The 18868-nt window shown below is 41.7% G+C and overlaps 1 protein-coding gene across 4 annotated transcripts in view; it reads right to left on the minus strand.

Annotated features, from left to right (window-relative positions):
- Positions 1-12602, minus strand: part of CHL1 (cell adhesion molecule L1 like) — a 123508-nt gene extending 110906 nt beyond the window's left edge. For 3 of the 4 annotated variants that reach the window (XM_082768550.1, XM_082768547.1, XM_082768551.1), the window contains exon 1: positions 12551-12572. The gene's annotated coding sequence lies outside the window, so the exon portion shown is untranslated. Of the gene's footprint in view, positions 1-12550 lie in introns of all 4 variants that reach the window. The other variant, XM_082768548.1, reaches the window with a different exon arrangement.
- Positions 12603-18868: the final 6266 nt, after the last annotated feature.

Below are 18868 nucleotides of genomic sequence, written 5' to 3' on the forward strand. Positions count from 1 at the left end.
ATAACTGCATTCAGAGGTCATTCAAAGAATTATAGAGAAGACCGAATAGATACAAAATAAAGATATTAAAGGGTCCTTTAAGAAAGGAATGCAAAGAATTGTCAGTTAATGTTCCACGTACCTATAATATGTTTCAAGGAATGAACATCACAGACCCATATAGGCATATATGAAAACAGGTGAAATAAGGTCAATTAGTCACTTTAATTATCACACTGGAATTAAGAGAGAGCAAATTTAAAGTGGGAAAGAACATCATAATAAGTAATTAACTCTATGAACCCCCCGACAAAATATTGTCACCGTGGCTAGGAAAGTGATTAGATGTTTGAAGTGCTAATAATACTTTCACAAGGCAGGATAAGAATTTAAGGGCTACTGATCTCATGTTTCAGGATGGAAGTCAAACAGAAGTGCTCTGTAAGAGGAAAAAAACTTCTCTCAGGAATGCATTATTCCTTAAATGTTATAAAGAGAGTTTAGGGGAGGAGGGAAGAAGGAAAAGTGTTGGTTTCTTTTTTTTTTTTTTTTCTTTTTTTGTTCAGGCTGTTGAGTCATCCAGTACTAGTTACTAACAGAGATAGGTTTCTAAGTTAATTAGATCTTTAATTGAATTGAATAGGGTAATTCCTACCTCTCTGTGTTCCTAATGGATGTCACAATGTCATGAGCTGAACACTGAAGTGCCGCTCTGATTTGAGAACAGCTTCTAGGGAATCCTTAGGCAAAGACAATTATTCAGATGCCCATTTGAAAAAGAAAATGATTGTCAAGGTCAATATACTTCCACCAGTATTTTGGAATAATTACTGCCCAGTTAGTCGATTATTACAGGTAGTGAGGACATTCTTGCATGATATTTTTCCCCCAAGAAAACAGTTTCTTACAATTTAGCCATCCTGTTCATTCCAAGGAGAATATTACCATAATAAGCCCAGGTTTTAGCACAGTCCAGAAGATACCCACACTCTGGCCCAGAAATAAGAAAATTGTTGTTCAATATTTCTGGCAATATGAAGTGTTTACAGCCATAGGAGACTGAAATTGTTGAATTACCTGCAGCTCTGTGTAGGTCAATGCCCTAATTGGTCACCAAGAGTTTATCCTTCTGTTAAACAGTGCAGAGGAAACATTGCTAATTTCCATTGAAAAAGTCATGGAACAATTATTATCTTCAAAACCTAAAGCAGTATAGGAAATGTTGCTTAACAAAAGTAATAGCTTTGTGATGGAGTTGTAAAAAATAACATATGCAAGCTATCTCTGCATAACAAGTACAACGATATTTTCTACTGTGGATGTAATACAGCGGTTATGAACATTTTTCCAGAAAAGCTATTTTCAGTCCTGGATAAAGAGCTTCCACAATAGCAAAGTGACTTATAACCTTTACAGCACCTGTTTCACTTCCATTATAGCTGTTGGTCCAGAGGGAAAAACTGCATTTGAACAGTAAACATGCCCAAACCATGATCTTGACTCAATCATTTTACTTTCTCAGAGAAGAAACACAATATGACATTTAAATTAATGATTACCCAGTTATCAGGCACTGTGAAACAAGCTATATGTATGCTTCTCTGGAAAAAGAAGACAATTGCTGATATGGTGAAACTATTTCATGAGGACAAACATACAAAGATGCTACACATCAAACAAAAAAATGAGACTGCATAGATTTCCCTGCTGGATTTCCCAAGAGTTTGTTTTAATGGAACAAAAATGGGGTTCTTTTAAAAGCATTTAAAAGAACTTTTTAATGTATAACATTCGTGTCAATAAACTGAAGGGCACACAAGAGACCACAGTGACAGCTTGCTGCTGATAAGGTGAAGCGTGCCACAGCCCAGGCAATCCGTGACATGCCCTTCACTCCTGGGGAACACTGCGGGGCTCTCATGGTGGGAAATGGCCCTCAGCTCCATCACATCTAAACAAAGTTGATTTTGCTGTCGACTCTCATAGCAGCAGAATAGGGAGCCAGCAGTGCCAAGAGCCCAAATGACAAGTAGGAGGTTTCTCCATCATCATTAACAAAGCAGAGAATCCAAAATTGCTGTTTTGACTATGAAACAGATGACTCCAGCACTGCCAATGCTCAAGGTGTTTCCAATGCCAAAACTCACTTTGCTGCAATATATGCTCCCAAATTCAGAAAAGAATTTACTCTTTTCAGGTAAAATTTATCTCTTTGTCCTTCCTTTGGTTCCATTTCTCCTTTTTATACTTCCCATGTATGTTCTTCCTTTTTGCTTAACTTTATGTGATTGCCCTTTCAATGCCCCCAGATTTTAGGGCATTTGCACCCTTCTGTACTTTTCCTTATTGCCTGCAAATTATATCCAGTAACCTGTATTTGACTGATCCTATCACACAAGATATCCAGTCTTGATTTGAACACATCATAGTGCATTCCAGCGGTTAATCACGGATGAAAATTTGTGTTTAATGTCTAATTTGAAATTGTCTGCTTTCAGCTATTGGATCTTATTCTTTTATCTTCTTGATTAAAAAACAGGGTATGCTTTCCTCATGAAAATACTTGTCCCTGTAATCAAGTCCCTTCTCAATCCTCTTTTTGATGAGCTAAGCAGATTTAGTTCTCTAAATCTCTCACCACAGGGAATTTTCTCCACTCTTCAAATCAATACTGTGGTTATTTTCTTGACTTCTCAGTTTTGTAAACTTTTTAAAACTGTTGACACTAAAGTTGGCCATAGCTTTCCAGTATTCTCACGTTCTTGGATAAAAATCATGCTTACAAGTGCAACTCTTATGTCAAAGGGTCCCACTGGTCCTTCAGCCATAGCATCACATTGGGAAGTCTTCTTTCTTCATCCGTTATGACCCCTCCATGCCCTGTCAGGGTGACTCCCCTCACAGATACACACCCCCATCATGTTTATGTGACTTGGACCCCTGGGAGGACGGGAGGAGGAGAAATAGCTTGCCAGTCAGACAGCTAGCTCCTTGTAATTTCTTATTTTCACACTCTTAATATCGCCTCATCCACATCTTTGGCTGCAGTCATTTAATTTTTATGTTGAGACTATTGATAAAGATGTTAAACAGATTCAGGACCAGCTCTCTTTCCAGTGAAGCTGCACTAAAAGCACACATCTTTCAATAGGGAATCCCCATAGACAAATACCATTTCCGCTTTGTTGGTTGAATCTTAATCCATTAAACGTGAGCACTACTAGTACTACATACTCGATTTTTATTTATTTATTTATTTTAACTGAAGTTTCATGAGACACCAAATCTAACAGCTGGAAAATTCCACCACAACATTTAGTTACCTGTACCTTGCAAACCTGTAACCTATTCATCAGGAATATCAGGAAGATGTACTGACTGATCTTAATTCTATCTAAACTCCATATTAATTCAGTCCTTTATCAACTTTTATCAGGGAGTGACCATCCCCTACCTCATTCTGCTTTCTCTCTTTGCACCAATGCTCCTCCACGGTTCTTGCAGCACACCATGATGCACAAGTCAATATCGGAGAGCAGGAGGTCCCCTCAGCTCATGCACGTTGTTCTTGGATAACTGGTATTTATGCCTGCTGATTTGGAAGTGCTGAACCCTAATGAATGCTGTCTTCAATCTGTCTCACATAAGTAACAGAGCCAAAACTACTCCAGCATCCTTGTACAATGTATCACTCTATCTTTTCCAAAGATAATAAAAAAGGCTTTCTGATAGACATGTCATCCCTTTGAGCAGCCTTGCCTCTTGCAGCATCACTTCCATCTACCCAGCCCAATTAATCCTCCCCAGCTTTGCCAGGGATGCGTTGCCTCACCCCACAACATCCTTTTGAGTCCCAGCTCCAGAAGCACATTGACTACCAGACGGTAATTGAGCTCAAGCTCCAGCCCAGCAATCAGTGATCCTAAGTGGACTGGACACATCTCCTCTCAAAGGTGTGCTGCAAATTGCCATATTAGCACCGCACAACCCTAAAGCGGTAAAGCATTTGGAATATCAGCTGTCTGACACTATTTACCTGTAGGAAAGTTACAGTTCAATTACTGAGGCAATATCTCATTCAGGCAGAACAACAACAACAACAAAGTATGCAAAGGAGTGAATTTAAATCCATTTAATTTAAAGGCCTAATTTTTTTTTAATGGCCCATTCGCTCTCTAGGGACATTTGGATTCAGGGATTATAAGAAACATAAAACTATAAATGGTTAAATGGATTGCTGCTGCCTGAGCTTCAAAGCTTTGCATACGTTATTCTTTTCAGTAAGTGCATTATACAAATAACACTGAAAAATGTAGTACTTCTTTCTATAGCAGCACGAGGTAAGGATAAAAAATTTGGTCAAACCATGACCCATTACAAGGAGCTTTGTGCACAGACAAGCTTAGCATACATTTTGGAGGATGACAACGGAGCAGGTTTGTACAGAGAATGCCGCTTGTCTGCTGAATATAAAGATTATTCCTTTTTTTTTTTTTTTGGTGATACACATGATAAAATTTGTGAATAGCCCTTGATGTTTGCTGCCTGTTGTTTTTCTTATAAATGCTGAGGCATAATTCTTATGCACCAAAGATGAGATTTTCATCTTGCTACACTATGGAATTAGGTTGAGGTTTCACTGCAGAGATGCCTGACAGCAGGAAGGGCTCACAATGAAGATTTGCAGCACTGGCAGGATAATTAGATACAACACTCAGAAAGGCAGGATCCTGCACGCGTGGAAGTAAATTGGAGAAACTTCCTTTTGTGAGGCTGGCTGCACAACAAGGCGGGCTGTATTACTTTCTGGTGCCACCCCAGCCTCTGCGTTTTACCTTTAATAAAGAATTGTGCTGTAATGTAACTCAAGCAGATTTCAATTCTCAGCAGTCCCCTGGGATGCAGCAGGAAGCTCTGAGTGCTTGGCAGCAGGTCAGCATGGTTTGGGCAGGTATCAGCCCCAAAACACCTGCCAGCATGGCAGGTACAATCACCACTGCGTGCTGCAGACACAAAGAGCAGGGATGCTGCAATTCAATACGATAATCAGAGATGATCAAAATCCCAGATTTAGGTGAAAGCCTAAGTCCAGCCTCATCCCATCAATAATCAAAAGGGACTTTTGTCACACAGGTAGCAAACCCTGAGCAATTACTGTGGATTTCAGTGACAGCCCCGTACATTGAGTGCAGTAGCATGCCTCCACCTGGTCCGCCTGGGACCGTCCTTTAATCACTACTACCTTCTAGCTTACAGCACAACATTTGTAATTTGTATAACTCAGGAAACAGAAATATTCATTACTGTCTGCTGCTTATTTGTTTCCAGTCAAAACGGGGGACAAGAGTATGCCACTTGACAGGAGGCACTGCATTAAAGCTCGTCATACGTTTGTTTACCCGCACACACAGCCTGTTGCGGCAGCGCTGATGGGCCCAGCAAGACCACACGGATGTCTGACACCATCCTCCGGAGGCCCAGGTGGTGGCAGCCAGCGTAACTCAATCAGCCCCAGCCCAACCGCGGTCATTTATATCAGTCAAGGATCCGAGCCATTACGCCTATTTCTCCAACTGGTTAGGTTGTAAATTAGATTTTCATCACTCTCGGGACAAAAACCTGACTCTGCTGAGGTCAGAGGGAGTTTGACCATCTATTTCCGTGGCGCCATGACTTCACCATTGGTTTCTGTGTGATATTAATCCCAGAAGTTACCCCAGTGTAGCAGGGGGTTATTTTAATATTTTCTTAAGAAAGTAATATTATCTATTAGTACAAATACTGTCGGTTCAGTGCTGTTATTTTTGTCCATATGTAACAAAAGGAATTTTTATTTCAAACTATTTGGGATTTTTATTACCACACTAGCTACATTTTTGATCAACACTTAAACAGAACTCATATGAAATAAGCATCCCATACAGCTTACTCAGATGTAAAAGCATTTCATGACCAAGATCAAGTGGGACCATCTCTGGCTCAGTCTGGGCAAAATAGAAATCCTGTAGAAATCTATGTTCTAAAATGAAATTTTATTAGAACAAAGTAGTTGGTGGAGGAATATGAAAAAAAATAACCAAAAGAAATAGCATAAAACCCCTACTCAGCAAAATAGCTGAGCATTAGCCTCAATTCTAGTTAATAAGTTCATTGAAATCAGCAACCATATTGTGGTTTGGGGGTATTTTGCATTTGCAGATGTAAACCCAACAAATTAAGCAAACAAGTGCGGGTGCAAGTGTGCATACAACCCTGTACCAGCCAACACAAACAGCCACAGCACTACAGGGAGAGGGATTTTAGTAATGACAGACAAGCCATGCTGGTGGATTTTGTAGGTGCTCCAAAACCTACAGACAATCCGTTATTTTTAATGATTCTCTCATTTCATTAAACTAAAAAATAAAATAAAAGATGTATACGTAAAAGCCACCTAGTTGATCACTTTTGTTAGCTGAAAGCATTGTTATAGTATTTTCCACAGGAAAAAAAAAAATAATAAAAAAAAAATCTGCCCCCTGGAATAATAATTTTATTTTCCCTATAAGCAGAGTGATCTTTCACCAGGACTAATTCCATTTCAAACACTAGGGATAGGGCAATGGCAACAGCCATTATTTACTGAAATGCCACTGCAGGTTTCCATCCGTTTTAATATCGTACTACACAAGGCACAACCAAATGATGCATTTTTCAAACACCCTGTGAGGCTGCAGGGATGCACCCTTGAAGGCAGCCCTCTCCTCTCCTTTCCTCCAAGTGGTTGCCAAGCCCTGCGGGCAGTGCTTGTGGCCGCTCCTTGGTGGCTGAGGCTGGCAGCAACTCTGTAGTGCCACACTCAAAGGGATAGTAAAGGAGATACAGGACAAAAGATGGATTTTATCCTTCCTTTTAGAAGATTACACTTATTTGAGAATGAAGCTCATGTTGTCACTGCTTGTTTAAACTTTCCACTCACAAGGGCAGTGAGACTTCCCCCTCTTTTGCAGATCCCCTCACGTGGGTTCACTCCCCCTAGAAAGCTGCAGCCACATGGCTTTATATATCAACACACAAAGCTTCCCTTGCCCCATGCCAGCGCAAACAGCACCCCAGGCTGGCAGGGACAGCATTGGCCCTCACCAGGCTGAAGACACAGAGCAGTGTGAAGTCCCATGGGCACATTTTGCTGCTTCACACCAAGGTCACCCTTCTGTACCTCCTTCACTGCAGAGGACAGGATAGGAGCACGAGGAGAAGCTCTATTTTCTCCCCACAGCTGAAGCCACTGTCTGTAGGCTGCTTGCAGGGAACTCAGCGTGGGCCTGGTGGACCAGCCCGCTGCCACAGTCATAGCCAGACCAGGAGCCATCTGCCTGTTATGTCCTCAAAAACCACACTCCAACAGGAGCAGCCCTGCCTGTGCTCAAACGTTGGCTCCTCCTCGACCCAGCTGCTCGGGCCTAGATCCAGACATCGCTGCTTCCTCTGCATGGGACACAGGAGCAAAGATGAGGATGGCTTCCACCTGCGCAGGCCTGTCCCTATCCTTCTCTGTGTCCTCCCCACCCTCCCTGAGTCACATCGCGACCACACCTCCACTTTATCCCATCTGCTTGCTGACTTGGCAAAAGAAGAAAAACTACGCAAAAAGAACAATTTTCAATTTTCTCAGTAAGTGCAGAAAAGAGAGGGCTAGCAAGGGTCAAAAGAAATTATGAAGACTAATGGAGAAAGTAACATAAATCTTGTCCCTCTTAGATGGAACAGGACCAGGAGCTCATACTCACAGCAGCTAACACCACTTCAGCTATAACAATACTACAAATACTAATTTTTATGACAAACTATTTTTTGTCTGCATTTTGTGGAGTTTCATACATTCAGGTGTAATGAAGGAAGAAGGAAACATCTGCTAAGGAATGCTGCAGCCCCAGAACTCACACATCTCCCTGGCTGTGTGACCAGCACTATGCATTTCTTACAGGGGTGCTGGGACCCGCCAGGAGGATAAATGTGAGGCACCAAATATCACCTCATACCCTCGTCTGTTTATAATGCACAGGCAATCACTGCAACGGAAAATGAACTAATCAGCATTTGGGTATGCAAATGTGCTTACAGAAATCAATGCATAAAACAGATACAAGGACACTAACCCAGAGGGAAAAAGAAAAAAAAAAAAAAAAAAGACAAAAAAACACCTTGAGTTTCGGGCATTGACTTTGCCACATAGATACAAAAACATAAGCTTGCATGCACTTAAATCTGGACCAAAAGTTTAATACCACAAGTATTAATATTAAATATTACAAAGATCCATAGATAATGTCTTAAAAAATATGAAAATATATTTTCTGTAACTGAAAGCACACCTTAAATTATGCTAAAAAACTTCTAGCTACAGGGACCAATTCTAATTCCTCAATAAAACATACATAAGTGCTTTCCTCTTGGCATTCACGACTCTTCCTGGAGGTGACAATCTGTTACCCACTGAGTTTAGCTGGCCCTTGACAATGAGTTGGATGTATTCCTTTATATTGCATGGACATCTATGGAGCATGGAATCTACTCCACGAGTGAAAATTAGAGAGGCAAAGAAATACATACTAGCTTTCTCAGGGAAAAAAAAAAAAAAAAAAAAAAAAAAAAAAAAAAAAAAAGCTAACTACAACATTTTTCTTGCCCTCTTCACCACCACCACCAGATATTTCTTCCTGTAAAGTAAGTGCATTGTCATGTAAACACAAATTCCTAGTCCTTACAATGTTTATTTCTTAGTGATAATAGCTTGCTGTGGAAGGTTGTGAGTGGCCAGCTTCTTTCTACAGAACGCAGATTGACACATTCCCCTGGAATCCAAAGGGACATCAGGGAGCAAGATGAACACAGGACTCAGAAGACACCCAGAAACATGACAAAGCCTAGAAATGTAGTTAGAAGGACAAGATTATGAACTAAAATAATCTTAGCCTAGCACTGTTGGCAAACAATGAGTTGAGACTTGGATCACTGTGATCCAAACCTGGCAGCTACACATTCTCTTTCATTCCAACAGGCCAGTGGATCATAAAATGCTCAAGCTTTGTTTTGGAACAAGAAAAATATCTGGATTCCTTTTTCTCACCAAGAAGAAGGAAGAAACCTTCCAGAACACCAATGTGAAAAATAAATGCCATGACAGCCTGCAGTTCTCCTAGCCCTGAAATACTTTTTCTGAGTTACAATTTTAGACAGAAAATGATATTTGTATATTAGCAAGTAGCAGAGCTCAAAGGAGCAGTCAAGTATAGCAAAATGCTGCTGAGAACCCCAAATCCACCCATAAACATCACAAATGTTTTGCTTTAACTTAGTCAGGAGGACACAAAAGAAAGCCCATTAGCAGCTGGCCTGCACAAAGTAAACCCCTGAAACAGATATTCTGCCTTCAATTCACCCCCAATGAATCAGTTTGTGCAGTCTCCCTCTAAAGCAAATTACAGCACAAGAAACAAGGATGGGACAGCTGCAAGACTCCCCTTCACTGTGCATGCTGGAATTAAGATACCAGCAGAAATGGATCCAAATGTAACAATAAACAGTGAGATACTGAAATAAAAGTATAATTCAGCAGGTATTAGATGTACAAAGGTTGGCACAAGATGGTTAAGCCAGTATTGGTATTTTGGGGGTATGTGACCACCGTAACTTTTATCATCTCTCTGCCCTTTGAGTACTAAACCTGTTATTTCCTTGCACAAAATAAAGTTAAGAACACAATTTATTCTGCAAGGACAACCTAGCCCATGGGCTACAGGATATGCCAGGCTGCCCTGACACAAGTTGGACAACGACCAAGCCCCATGTTCCATGTTATGTTTCATTTACTCATAATGCATCACGGTGTGACCCCACAAGGCTTTGCAGGATCTCATATCTCAAGTCAGCATGACAGGAATGCTTCAAAAAGCAGTTGGTAGATGAGTGTCTTTGTCAGACTTGCTTCTCCCAGTAATGATGATTTTTTATTTTTTTTTTTTTAAACAGAAGTCTAACTGAGAAAGGACAATTGAATCTTGTTATAAAACACTGAGCACATTAACACCAGAAGATAGTTTACAAGTAAGATTCTTGCTCTTTTCTTCATGCCCATGCTGCTGGCCAGACTCAGCCCTGATGCATCATTTTTAATTATACATAATCTAGGGCCTTTATAAGGTCAGCTTTGTGCTCGCAGAAAAAAACATCTTTAACAAAACGGAATTTCTACTTTGCTGGACAAATATACCAAAAGAAACTGTGGCATCTTGGCGGGTTGCTAAGCAACCAGCAGCTCCAGTGTCACTTGTTTGGGATCAATTCAAGTCATTCATCAGGCGCCGAAAACCAGCTCAGGAATTCCAACAAATCTGTGCCTTGGGAAAGCCACGGGGATTTCCTGCCACACATTTTTTTTTTTTTCTTTCGAAGATAAACTTTGTAGATGTTCTTTTGATCTGTGTGATATGTTAATTCATTATTCTTAACATACTGCTAATGGGAAAAGCTATAATTAACCAACTACGGCATTGTAACGCATGCAAGATAAACTGAACTAATTAGTGGTGTTTAAAGTAGTCCCTGTCCTCTCCCACCAGGGAAGCAGAGGAATCCTTCCTTATCTCACCAGCCTCTGTCCACAATATCATTCTATGTAACGCATATCTACCTTCTTTCATTTTACCTTCCAAACATTAGTGATAAAGTATATTTTTATTGGCAAACAAGATGGCTACAATCCAAGCCACCTGCAGTAAACATAAATGTTGTGAATAAGACAGTCCTTCATTTAAAAGAGGGCTTATCTGCTGCTCTTCTTGGGATAAAGAAATGGAGTATTATGTTTTGATTCATTATGTTTAATTAATGGAGTAACACATACTAAATGCCCAAAGTAATTACATTCATTTACGGACAGAGAGCTAAATGTAATCAAAGTGTATATAACTGAAGCACAGCCTCTTTATTTCAGCCTTATATCCAGAGCTCATTTTATTCCTATTTTGATAAAAAACAATAACAAATTGCACCATTTTAGAGAAGGAACTGCTTTCAAAGCTGTATTACTTCAGGCAAAACTTCCGCAACTCTTGGATTGCTGAACTTGTTTTGACTGTATATATTTAAGGAGAGTTTCATGTATACTGTGCAATATTCCTGAAGGAACTCCAGTACCTCCTGCAGCCATTGGTATGCTGTCTTTTGCATCTCATTTTAATGTGACATGGTCTTGCAGTTCACTAAGTCAAACTCCACTGATAGCAGCAGCATGGCCCAAGCAAGGACCACAGAAACTGCCTAGCAGGAATCTTGTATTTTCTTAAAAGACCCATTGAGAGAGTGTGGGGTTTGTTTGTTTGTTTTAAGACAAAGAAAACTCATTACTATTAAGCAACACAAGAGTATCAACAGAGCAGCAGCCTGTGACTCTAATACCTCAGGTCAGTAGAAGCCAGGTGCAGCATCATGGGAAGCAATGGGCAAAGCAGCTCCAACAGGGTAAGGCTGCATGTGTTCACTTAGAGAGGAAAAATCCATATATCCAGCTCAAGGTGCACAGTTTTTCCCATCTCCTCTTCTCAGGCCTAAAGCTACACTTGTATTTGTTATTTATTGTGTACAGAACAATATTTCTGAGAGCTGCCTAACACGTATTTAACTCAGTCACATCAAATGAACCCTTGACAATCACACAAAAATACTACCTGTCAAGTCTCTGGTGAAATTTTCAAAAGTGTGTTTCAAGCAGAACTATTTCCAGCTCAAGCTGAGAACAAATATGTTTGGTTTATATCTGTCGAATTACAGTTGAACATCTGAATGTTATCCAACATATCATAGCTTAGCTCCTTTCTACCCCAAAACATGAAGAGAGTAACATTCATCATACAAGCGATACGTGAAGGCTATTGCTGCTTACTGCATCCGACAATTAGGAAACAGACAGAAAGCACTATCTCCTTGCATTATGAAGACCTAAACCTAGCTGAGACCACTGATTGTACAGCACTAATTAACAGCACACAGCACAAGATAGAGATGCTTAAAGATTCTTATAGCTCTCGTGAGCTGCAATACAACCACACCACTCCCCTTAGAAAAAAAAAAAAAAAAAGACACCTGCTGAAGACATTGGCAATTATTTAGGTATTGATAAAAGAAATGCCCATATTGTAACGGGGGAAAAAAAAAGGAAAAAGAACGAAAGAGCAAAGTACTTGCACAGAAGGACGCCACCCGGGTTGCAAACTTGAACCCATGCAAAGAGCAGGAGAGCAAGAGCCAGCCCCCCCAGCCGAGACCTCGGCACCCCCGGTGCCCCCCTGTTCCCCCTCCAACTTCTCCGAGGAGGGGCAGCCCGGGGGAGCCCCGCTCGGAGCCCGGCACCTGCGCGCCCCGTTCCCGTGGCCCCGCTCCCTCTCCTCGCCTCTTCCCCGCCCGGCAGCACCGGGCGCGGTACGGGGAGCAGCAGTAGCAAGGTCAGCGCACAAATAACGGGGTTTTGGGAGGCGAAGCAGGGCCGTTGGCCCCGGCACCCCCCGGCCCGGCTCCCCCCACCCCTCCTTACCTTAGGGCCGGAGGAAGCTCGGAGGCAGCGGCTGGAGCTGCGGGTGGCGGTGGCGACGCCGCAGCCCCGTCCCGGCTCTGCAAATTAATCGCTCCACCCCAAAAAGAAAAAAAAAAAAAAAAAAAGAAAAGCCAAACCCAGCCTTGCTCCACACCCACGAGAAGGAAGAGGGGTCCCTCCGTGACTGGCATCAGTATCTCCTCCGGCTGCGCTTGCAGGGAGCCATGGCAACGAGCCCCGCACCTCCCCAAACCGCTGCCCACCTCCCCCAGGGCCGAGCCGCCCCTGCCCCGCTCCCTGCCCCTGTCCGTGTCCCCGACCCTGTCCCTGTCCCTGTCCCCGTCCCGCTCCCACCTGCCGTATCCGACACCCCTCGGCGAGAGCCGGGAGCCAGCGGCGCCTCCGCCCCTGGCGGCACCTGGGGTGCCGAGGGGCGAGGGAGAGAGAGAATGGCAACGTGGCTAACGGGGGCGAGTTCCCCCGCACGACCCCTCTGCGGCTCCAAATGCGGTGCAAGAAGTGTAGGCGCGGCCAGGGATCCAGCCGAGCCTCCCCCCCCACACACATTTTCCCTCTTTTCGGGGCACACAAGTGGCTTTGCTTTCAGAGGGAAGGGAGCAGAATCAGAAAACCTTGGATGGGGATGGTCCCCATCCTCCCTGTCCACCTCTGCGCTCTCCTTTCCCCCAAACCCCACGCATCCGTCATTGCAACACCTCATCCTTTACGTGTTCAAACCTTTGAAAATATCTTTTCCTTATTTTTTGCTAACGTTCCTTTTACTCTTTGCTGGACGTTCTCTACAGCACAACAGCCACAATAAGAGATCAGTTTTGTGTGCGCTTGAACAGTCGGACTTTCTGCCTGCATGGTTTGCTTCTGTAACCCCTTTGTTGCACGGGCTAAATTTGTGAGTGCATAGTGAGGGCCGACCTCACAAAGGTGCCAGTCATGCTTTAAGCACTCCGGCCAGAGATGCTGCCTGGAGGTGCTGAGGGTCAGACACAATCATTTCCGCCAGGACTCGGACTTCTCGGGCAATTTTCTGTCTCACTGCTGACCTTTGAGGTTTTTTCCTTCTCTCTGAGCTTTGTCTAATACGATGAACAATAATCATAAAGAAGCATTCACAGACATTAAACCATAAAACTACCCTACCGAATCACAGCTAACACTCGTGGGGATTATTATCATTTGGGTTAAAGATTTTTTGGACAGTAGCACTTACAATTTGTGGGCAAACTGATGTTCGTTTCCAGCAGACTTAGGTGGGTGAGCTTACTTTTTGGACAGGAAGTTAGTAACCAAAATCAATGAAAGGTATTATAAACTGAAGGTGGTAGTAAAAGAGAAAATCTGAAAGCAAGGAGGGAAAAGAATAGAATAATTTAATATTCTGTGCTAAGGAAGCAAATGCAAACCTCTTCAAGCAATGTTATGCTTGATATTTTAGTCATGCAAAGTCAGGCAATTCATAGATAAAATTTTCATATTAAACTACACTTAACTCAACTTGTGCCAATATAAATGCCTAACTTCTGACCAAACGTATGGAGAAAAGCTTCTACTTCATAAGGAAACCATGCTGTATTTGCCTGGAGAGCTCTGTTGAGGAGCACTTGGATTTATGCACAGCTGAGGCCAAGCCCAAAGCACATGTAAGGAAATGGGAGTTTTCCCTTTGAATCCAGCTCTCATATCCAAATCCTGAATTGACTTACTGTTTAGTCCACAGACAGTAAAATGCTATATTTACAGCACATTGCTTTCCAAAGCAACCAACAGCTAAGCAACAGGGCTGTGCCCCCGTGCAGCGGAAACCTCTGAAAATAAATGGGAAAGGAGGCAGCTGTAAAGGAATGTCTCGGCTGTGTCAGGGCTACCAACGCACTGGAAAGCCATTTGACCCTGCAGAAACATGCCCGTCAGATATCGAGGCAGTTCAGAGGTGACTGGAGATTTGCTGAAGGGCTGGCAAAACTCCATGTGTGCCAAGGCAGGGGGAAGCTGTGTGCCTGCTCCCCTGGGAGCAGAGGTAGCGGAGATGCTCAGGGAGCCGGGGGCGCTGCCATCACCCCTCCTGACGTTGCCAAGAGGACAAAAAGTGGGAACGAGGGCTCTTCCCCACTCCTGGCCAACAGCACCCTCCTCCCCGGATGCTTTAGCAGCCCCAGGAGTTTCCAGGTTGCTTTTTGCAGGGCTGTGCCACAAAAAAGAGAGACAACAATCTAATTACCTCCAGTGCCTGCTGGAGGCAGGACTGCTGCCAAAGTCAACTCCCTGCACTGCCCGTACCTACGTTGCCATACCCACCCCTCGGATACACTCTCATGCAAACAGAAACAAGCTAGGATTGCAAAATGCTGTGACCACTGAGACTTTCACTTCCCTAAGGAGCTGGCCCAGCTTTCAGGTCCTCTCTGGCAACATGATTTCACCAAGATCTTCCCACATTTCCAGGTTCCAGCCTGCAATATGCAAACCTTTACCTGCTTTTCATTTTTTGACACAGAATCATGCAGTAAGTTCTCCTTCTGCTAGGAAGTTAACTGATGGGAAAGTCAAAGTATGTCAGCTCACCAAAAGTTGCTCCAGACTTGGAAAATGAAGTGTGTCCATGTTCATAACCAACCATGGCACCATTCACATCTATCTCCAAGACTACGGTTTGCTTTAAGTGTAAATAGACATAATCCATTCAGATTTCCCTGGTTAATGAAACAGGACAAATGTTATAGCACTTAAGTCACCACTGCACAAAAATAAAGACAGAGAAGCACAGTTTGGTTGTGACCATGTCTCTACAGAACTGCTCTTTATCTGGGGTTTTCCAGTGGAAAATCAAGGAGCCTTTTCATCATTCTTGCTACTTGCTGTGAGAATGAGAGAAAAACTGCTAGAAACAGTGGAAAAAAAGCCATTTAATCTCTCCAGTCTGATATTGTTTGCATATTTAAAACACAAGTTAAATGCCTAATATTGTCTCATATCAACTCTGAGAAGAAAGCTCTGAATATTTATCTCAGGAATTGTCTAAAGAAATCAGAAGCAATAGCGGGTGTGTTTGTACCTATTTCAACTTCAGCTTGTTCCCTGGTTCACTGGACATACTCCCACAGGAAACACCTACCATGTGAAAATCAGTTCCAAAGTCCAATGGGAGATTTTTCCAATTTTACTCTAAATGCCATTTGAGATACACAAAATGTTTGGGATGAAAGAACAGATTTTCTTTATAGAAAACTCATTTTGCTTGTAATTGACAGAACGTATCCCACTGCCACAGCTTGTTAATAGAGATGATGTCATTTTTTTGAACAGTTAGATATGCAAAAATGTGAATATACTTGAATAGCAAGAGCTATTATTTGATTGATTTATTTATTTTAAAGAGGGATCTATTTCTGGGAGTCAGGTCTGGTCCTGGACAAATATTATATAATAGATATAATTGACATCATGCCAACTGATAGTTTTTCCATATAAAAATTTGTTTTGTCCTGCTGCAACATTTCACAGGAATTTCATTAATTTTGGAATATTTATAATATTTAAATTATATCAGCTAAATGTATATTGAGAAGCGTAAAGCTGCATTAGAAATTAGAAGTTGAGAGGGAAGGATTTTAACTGTAGGGAGAAAAACATAGATGAGACAGGGTGATTCACATGACACTAATGGTTTATTAAACACATACCTGAGAATACAACACTCAGCTTTGAAATGTTGAAAGTTAGATGGGTCTTGACCAGAGCAAAGAAGCTACAGATGTGCTAGAAAATGCTAATCTTTTCCTTCATAACGAGAATACAGGAAAAATCCACGTGATCAAAGGACAGCAAATTTAAAATGAATAAAAGGAAATACCACTTTTCACAGTTAGAAGTAATCCCAAGAATGCAGGCTTTGAAGAACCTGGAGTGAAATGTTAGGATTATTTTTTTTAATATATTTTTTTTAAAGGCTGGATAATTTTATGACTGCTAATAACATTTGTAACTATGCAAGCTAAGATAATAACAATGGTAATCAAATCTCATGCTTCAGGGCATAAATTGATTGCTTGGAGGGGCTAAGGAGGTTTTTCTTTTTTTTTTTTTCCCACTACTGAGTACATGATTTCACAACTGACTAAGTGCATTACAAGGGAAGTGTTTGCTACCATAGCTAGACAATTGATCTAATCTGTAATAACACATACAACACCAAGATACATTGAGCTGCCTGTATACCTATCTGCTTTGCAAGCACTTAGGGCCAAATTCAGTGTTTGGTTCTTCATTTCCACTTAGCTTCCAACATTTCTTTTGATAGAAAACAGTAAGGTTTAGATCCAAAACAACACACACACACTACTACAGAACAAGAATATTGGAATGAATCTTAAAGACCCAAGTTAGGCAGTGGGTTCCTCCATAGTCAGGGTCAGATCCAAAGCTAAGGATGAAAACCATCCTACTGGTTGGTTTCAATTCGTAGCTCACCATGTACATCCAATGGTCAATTTGTAAGAACATGCTTTTGGAGACAACCATGCATTTCCATTTAAAAAAGGAGGAAAAAAAAAAAAAAAAGAAGTTAGCACTCTGCTCCAGGTCAGACAGACTTTGTGCTTTATACATTTAAACAAGCAGAAACTAATTCAAGATTCCCTGGGCCCAACTTCGAGCAGAACTGAGCCTCACCATGGTTAGGGTTTTATGGGGATGAAAGGCTGGGCTCCAGTGGTGCCACAATCAATTCTTCATGCTTTTTTTCTTGAGATGTTCATTAAAGGTCCTAGGAGTTGTCCAGAAAGCTTCTTTGTGAATGAAACTTGGCAATTTATCACCTTTAATGTCATTGCTTGTTAAGTGAGACCTTTCCTATTCTGGGTTTTAGGTGTGGGTTGGTTTGGTTGGTTTGTTTCTGTTTTGCACTGCGCAATTCCAGATACAACACTTCTTCCTTTACGCAGCTTTCAGGAAAGTGCATGTATTTAAAGGCCAGCCTACTTGGCCACTCCACCCCAGACACCTTTCTCCTTGAAGGCCTGCCCAATTACCTGGTTGACGTGCACAAGTTTCTAGGATGAAACTTCAGAACTTAGGTCTGAACAGAACAGCTGTGCCCAAACAGCAAACAGACCCATGGCCAGTCACCCATCGATGGGATGAGCTCACTCACAAAGAAAAACAGGTACCATGCTCACAAAAAAATGCTATCTGAAAATGTATCTTTGGTCTCTGAGCAGAACTGGCACTAATCCCAGAAAGAACAAGCCACAATATTCAGAGAAATGGAATCATGACTCATGTCAGGACAATGGCATTGATCTCATTCATTTGTGTAAGAGATTAGAGGCCTAGGGATAAAGATTTGCTATTTCCTGAACAATAACTGCTAGAAACCGGACAAAATGTCAGCAACAAGCTCTTCACAGTTGTTCTTATTCTTGCCTGGCATGGAGGTGGGATGTGTAGAACAAAGCCTTTGCATGGTTAACCCATGAATGCAGTCTTATCTTTATTCAGTGATATAGATGACACCCACTATTCACTAACCACTGAATAAAATTCTTTTTTTTTTTTTTTGGCTTTCTGTCATAGTTAACAGGTATAATTTGCACAGAATGTCTACTCTCAAAACCCTACACTGATATAATATAACATGATCATTTTTACTTCCCTATGCAAAAATGAAAATATGTGTTTTAAATAAATAGTATGTCCATGTTTTTCTACTGAATCAAACAGATTTGGATTATAATAACAGGTGATGTTTACAGAATTATTATAGCTACGCTTCAAACTAAGCAAAGGCACAGTTGTGAGAGTAAGCACCTAATTCAGAATTACCAGGGATCCCCTGCCCAGCTTCTGCAGACAGAAAAACAAAGTGATGGGGGGTGAGGGGGGGAAGGGGGCACCTTGGTTTTTATGAGAAAAGAAGAAATGAAATTGATCTCCGAAGACATGGACAAACAGTGGTCTTGGATAATGCTGTCATTTATATTCTTCTGTTTTTTATGTCTATATAGTGCACTGTTTTTATTAAAACAACCCCGCATTACAGTCCAAATGAAAATCAAAACGCTATATGAGTTGTTGCTGAACCATTTGGTGATCCCTGCATTCCTTAACCAATTTAATCTGACTGTTGGGTTGCAGGGTATTCGATAGGTCACCTACATCAGCAGTTCCAGTCCAGACAATTTGCTTCTAAATACTACATGGTATAATACACATTTTCCAATTACATTTCAGACTGCATTCAAATCCTAACAGACAAAGTTATATGAAGAACAGAAGGCTTAAGAAACAACAGCATACACATAC

This window comes from Aythya marila (assembly GCF_965140915.1).
Source record: "Aythya marila genome assembly, chromosome: 10".
NCBI lineage: Eukaryota > Metazoa > Chordata > Aves > Anseriformes > Anatidae > Aythya > Aythya marila.